Source organism: Polyodon spathula, chromosome 20 (genome assembly GCF_017654505.1).
Source record: "Polyodon spathula isolate WHYD16114869_AA chromosome 20, ASM1765450v1, whole genome shotgun sequence".
NCBI classification, from domain to species: domain Eukaryota; kingdom Metazoa; phylum Chordata; class Actinopteri; order Acipenseriformes; family Polyodontidae; genus Polyodon; species Polyodon spathula.
Window position 1 is genome coordinate 11,948,204 of NC_054553.1, and position 6,232 is coordinate 11,954,435.

Below are 6,232 nucleotides of genomic sequence, written 5' to 3' on the forward strand. Positions count from 1 at the left end.
GCAACGTTATTTCCGGACTCCAAACATGACATTGTGCCATTTCTGAATGGAAAGAATGCTTCCTGCTCGGAGTTGTGCTTGCATCACTTTGGTGAGTAATGAGGCAATGAGTGAGACAGAGCGCTCTTTCTGCAGCCCTGCACATTGTGAGCAATCGCAAAACAGGATTCCAGCCTCAAAGGAAGCTTCTAAAGAACAATTCTGCTCATTCATTTACATTTGCTGCTAGTTACTGTTACCACGTCAACTATACATGTGTGTATGTGGGTCAGGCAATGTTTTTTGTAGACCATATTGGAACAGCATGTCTCATAATCATGTCCAGTTTTACGTGAAGTTGACGTTTGTTTACTACATAGTTTAGCCTTCTGTGAATATCCCAGTCAATCATTTGCAGGTGTATTTAGAGTGCCTCGAAAGTTTTTCACTTTCTGGCTTTTTAAAATGAATCTATACCACTGTTCTTTCCCACAGTTTAATTACAAGGCCCCTGGCACCCCCATCAGCTCTTCTGGGACAAGTCAGTTGTCTGTTAACTACTAGTCACAATGCTTTTCACATGCAAACAATGATAAATACGTGTGGTATGAGGCAAGGTGTTAGAGACAATCTTTTAGATTTCCATATTGTGTAACCAAGTTAAGTGTAACCTTGGAAACGCGAAACCGGTTTTATATCCAGTACCTCCTTTTATTATCCCTGCGGAGATACTTAATATGACATTATTATTTACATGTTTTTTTGTTACATGTTCTTCCACCTACAATATGTTCATTGTAACCTGCTTTTTCATAGTACTGACCCCTCACTGGCTAACCTACTATAAAGATGGGTTTTGGAAATCATTTTTAATAAAGATACACTAAAGGGATGATGGTATGTAATAAATAAATAAATACAAATTATTATTTGAGTGCCCACTTATTTTAACTGTTTTTCTGCTTAATTTAGAATATCCAATTATGTCCCCTCACTGCAGCGGCTCCTCGCAATAGCTCAAGACAACTGAAGTTCAATGGGTGTCCTACGATCCTGCAACCACGCCACTCACCTGTTTACACCCAACAACTCGAGAGCCGATTTTGCTGCGCTACCAGTCTCTGGAGGACAAATGCAAGCCCTGCAGATGTGTGCTTGAGCTCACCAGGCACCTGGACAGAAAGGGCTCCTGGAATGCCACATTTTCCCTACTTCTAAAATAAACTTTTATAATGGAATGGCTTTAGCCTAATATAGTCCTAGTTTTCGTTGTTATGTGAATGACACTTACTGTACTGCACCAAAATTAAATCTGGGAAACCAAAACTTAAGAGTTTTATGGCTGCTGTCAAGCGACCGGTCTTCTGACAACTGCCCAGTCGTTTAAATCTCGGTACTGTAAAATACAAATACATGTAAAATACACAAAGTACGGAACATATGTTAGAACAGAACTCCATGTATTGCAATTCCAAGAGCACTGCTCATCATAACACGCAAAAAGTGGGGCTGAACAGCAGCTGAGACTTGTAGATAGCAAGGGGCCTTGCTTTCTACAGTATGTAACATAATACCAGTTTATTTTTCTATTTTTTAATCCTATGATAAATGATCCTAGCACTGATTGATATAATTGTTATGTTGCAGCTGAAGCCAAACATAGTATATTTTAAGTTAGACACGTTTTGAAGGGATAAAAGACCCACATATATTATGGTTAATATAATTTTTAGACAAATATATGTAATCAGGGATTATAAATTAAGTATATGCTGTTTAGTCTTTTTCAATCTGAAATTGTGACTACCAAGAATGCTATGACATACAGTGGGGCAGAATGTGTTGTTTGGTGGTAAAGTATTTAATGAAGTCCATTTGTGTGCATCTTGTTTGTAGGTATATAGCTTAGGGCAGGGGTAAGCAACCTTTGGCACTTGCAATCCATTCCATTGCAGGACTTCTAACTGGAGCATTCATTATTTAATTGACCTCCAAAATTTGTTTTTACAACTAAAAACACATGTTTTTAAAATTGGCATTTCAGCCTGTGTAAGGAACTGGCTTTTTATGAGTTTGCATATTACTTGTATTTTGTTTTAACATGTATAGTCTGCTGTGATTAATTATGATTATCTATTATTATTCTTGGACTGTAAATCGCTTTGAGATGTGTCGCGTGAATTTTGCTATATAAAATTATTATTATTATTATTATGGTACACCAGGGGGCAGAGCATTCTAGTAATAGTGCTGAATTCTTCCTGGATGGTTCGTATCAGAACTGCATGGGATGACAGGTGCGTTTACACATGGTATGCGTTGTTGTTGATCACCAGGGAAATTGATCCAAGATGTACAGTACCCTTTTAAGAGTTTCTACATTGCAGCAGCTGCACAAATATACAGACAAAGCCGTGCTTGTAAATGTTAAAGTAGAACTACGTTAATAAAAAGCTGGCTGTGTAGAACTGTTCATTAAACTGGCTTGGTGCTTTAAAGTTAACTAACAAGTATACAAATAACACACTTACTGTGGCCAGTGCCAGAATTTATTTGCAGGCACAAAGTGAGGCACAGTATACTGAAATGATTGTTTTTCCGTTCATCTGTCCTTCACACTCAGTAGCGGACAAAGTAAATCACAGTCACTGTCACGCAGGTGGACCAAGTCAACTACAAGTATTGTGAGAAAGCTTTGACCTCTAGGCAAGCAATTCCTCTGAGAAGAACCATTATCTTATTTCAATACAAATGTGCACAATTACATAGTTTGAATTATTAAGTGCTTATTGACTCTCACAGAAATGTGAAAACATGTGTTATGACAGTCATCATCAATATGGTGAACCACGCTCATGTTCTCTGTCAGTGTTGTGTGTGTGTGTGTACTTTTCAGTGTGCCGCTCCTAGTGAACAGTTAAACCGTACTGTCACAATGAAACTCTTTTTGAAAGAAAAGAACCAAATGGTGATCCCAACGACTGCCACCTCCCAATGGCATTGTGGGTTAGCACTGGAGAAATCTGCAGCGGAACGATATTGATATATATATATATATATATATATATATATATATATATATATATATCTAATATATATATATATATATATATACATATATATTACAAATGTTTCCTCCCCCAGCCCCCCTATTTTTAGAGACTCAGTCGGTAATTTATTTTTGTAGGTCATGAAAACATGTGATGCAATACCAGTGGAGAGTTTGATCCCGGTAGCTTTGTGCAAAGCAGCGTTCTTTCAAATAGCAGCAAGTTGAGGAATTAATTAGCTTTGGAATCAAGAGTTTTCATTAAGAAATTCCAAAGATTACAGAACAAAACCGTTCTGCTGGACTGGAGAAATACTGGACTGCTTGGCTACTCTTTTAACCTTCCTGGCATTTCTCATGGTGTAGCCACTGCAGTCTGAAAACGATTATGCAGATGGATCAGACGGATGTGACAGCCCTGGGCCTGTCTCTGTCCCTCACAGAGCCGGTTTCCTGGTTTCTCTGGACTAGTCTGCCGATTGCTGAAGCAGAACATCTCATTCTCCGGGCAACTTCTCTCACAGACAGGCCGCCTTCCATCATGCCGATAGGAACCAGGCGATCTTCATTACACAAGCGGGGCATGGTCGTGTCTTTCACTGTTCTTGCATTAATTAAAATCATGTATTTTCAAATGGCTATATATACAGATTCTTAATCAACTCATTTTAGCAATTTTAACTCAACTAAAATACCAAACACTGAGCACCTGGTGTTTTTTATGAAATCACATGACTTGAGCTCAGTATTTTGTTATCCCAGGAACAATACAACTCATTATTCATTTCAGTTGAACATAAAAAAATGAAAACATTAAGCAGATCACATTTCAATTAGACACAAAGATAGATCGCAGCAATCAGCAATTAGCAAATAACACAGTCTTAATGGCAGCAGTAGCAGACAATCACAAAGTTAATAAAACAATCTACATTCAAATATATGATCCATAATAATGTATCCAATCTAGCATAACAATAGACAATTACACAGTTCATATCAAGGGACAAAGATTAAACTCCTCACCATAAGCGGACACATTTCCAATAAACACGAGAACATAGTTACCAGTTATCAATTAACAGTTTTAGTTTAATATAAAGCAGTCTATCTAATCTCACATATCAGTGAATATAAGCCTGCATTTTATATTAAGGAACACAAGTTCAGTTCCTAATTAAGTCCAAGTGTTTCCAATGCAAATGTGTTTGTAATGCAAGTGTCCAATATGCCTCTCTGCAATAGGGGTTTTACTAAACTTCCACTATGAGCAGGTACATTAACCTTCTCCACACTCACAAGCAGTAGCGAGTGTGGAGAAAGTCCATGTTCAGCTTTTTTGTACTGTTTAGCAATAGAGTAGTCCTGAGTAATGTTTCTAATAGCTGCTTTATGTTCGGCAATTCGTAATTGTAAAAGCTCTTTTTGTCTGACCAGCTTATACCAGCCACAAGAGCATGTCAACATATAAATTACGCCAATAGTGTTGCAATTGATAAAGCCTTTAATTTCAATTTTCTTACCAGATTTAGGATGGGAAATCTGTTTGGTATTGATTGTATTGGAGCAATGTGTTCAATGGCCACATTTAAAATTATGTCAGGGGGAGTTGGCAACCATGTTTTAGTTTGATCTATTTTAGGACTAAATTAATTAACCAGTTTGCCTCTATTTCTATCACGTTTGAATGCAAACCGTGGTGAACTATCTTGTATTATTTCTTTGAGAGAAATCACTTTTTAAAATATGCCAATCCTTTTCACATTGTTAGACAGATAAATTCAGTCGAGAAACAAAGTTTTATCATTTTTAGTACTCTGTTTTCTTTTGAAGTAGATTTACAATCAAAACATGTAGCAGTCTGCTCAATTAATACATCTATATCTATCATTAGTGGTTCTCATGATTTCAGAATAAAAACACCCGTCTCTGTGAGGTTCCTTGGTCAGGTAGTGAATTTCAAGCAAAGACTCAACCATGAAGACCAAGGAGCTTTCAAAGCAAGTCAGGGATAAAGTCATTGAAAAGCACAGATTAGGAGAAGGGTACAAAAAATATGAAAGTCTCTGAATATGCCTGTGAGCACAGTCTACTCAGTCATCAAGAAATGGAAGGTGCATTGTACCTCCAAGACACTGTCTAGTTCAGACAGTCCCTCCAAAATGAGCAGCCGGGCAAGGAGGAAACTGGTGAGGGATGCCACTGTGAGGCCAACGACAACTTTGAAAGAGCTACAGGGTACTGGGATTAAACAGCAACAAAGGTCCCACCACCAAGCACCACCAACCAGCTTTTCTTAAATAGCCATGAATATTGTTAATACTTTTACAAGAAACTTAAGTCAAGCCAACAATTTGATTACTGTCTTTTTCAGTGTCCTGAATAATAACTGTATGTGGTGGTATACTTATATCAGTGAGGGGTAGCCCCTGCTTGTGAGATCTGTCTGTAAACTGCATCTATTATTATGATTAGTCTGTTAATGGAGGGTGATTGGGAGTGGGGTGTGAAAGGGAGGTAACTATGGATGAAGAGGAAAAGAAAGAAATGTAAATGACAGTAAAAGAAAAATAGATGAGGCAGGGGTGGCTCATCTGGTAAGTCGGGCGCAGGTTTATGTCCTGGCTGTGCAAAGTCAGTGGTTTTTGCTGGGGCCCTGGTACTCCTGTGGGTTAGGGAGGTAAAACTGGCAGAGAGTTTCTGCTCATAGCTCTACAGCAGACCCTACTGGCCAGGCGCAAGTCAAAGGCACACCTCCAGGGGCTGGTAGCTTTTGGACATCCATTCTCAAGAGTGTAAAAGAGGTAATTGATTTGGTCATAGGATCAGAGGATGTCCACTGCACCTTCAGTTCTCCAGAGCTATGTGGGGAACATAATTGGACATTCTACATTGGGGAGAAAACAAGGGTTTAATGATTGGCCTCTCTAAATTTACATAAAAAAATATATTTTATATAGGGAAGATCTTTCATTAAATTGGTGTGACTTTGTTAATTCTGTAGGAATAAATATGTCCATATTTTACAAATCTGAATCTTTCATCCAGACGTATTCTGTACTTACATGTATTATTCCATTAAGCTTTGTAAACCTCAATGTACTTTGAAAACTGCCCTGCTGGAAATGAGATCTGAATGGAAAGTCTTCTCACCCTAAGATTGTCCAGCTCACCCTGAGTCTGGAAGGGTCTGGGAAAGATAAC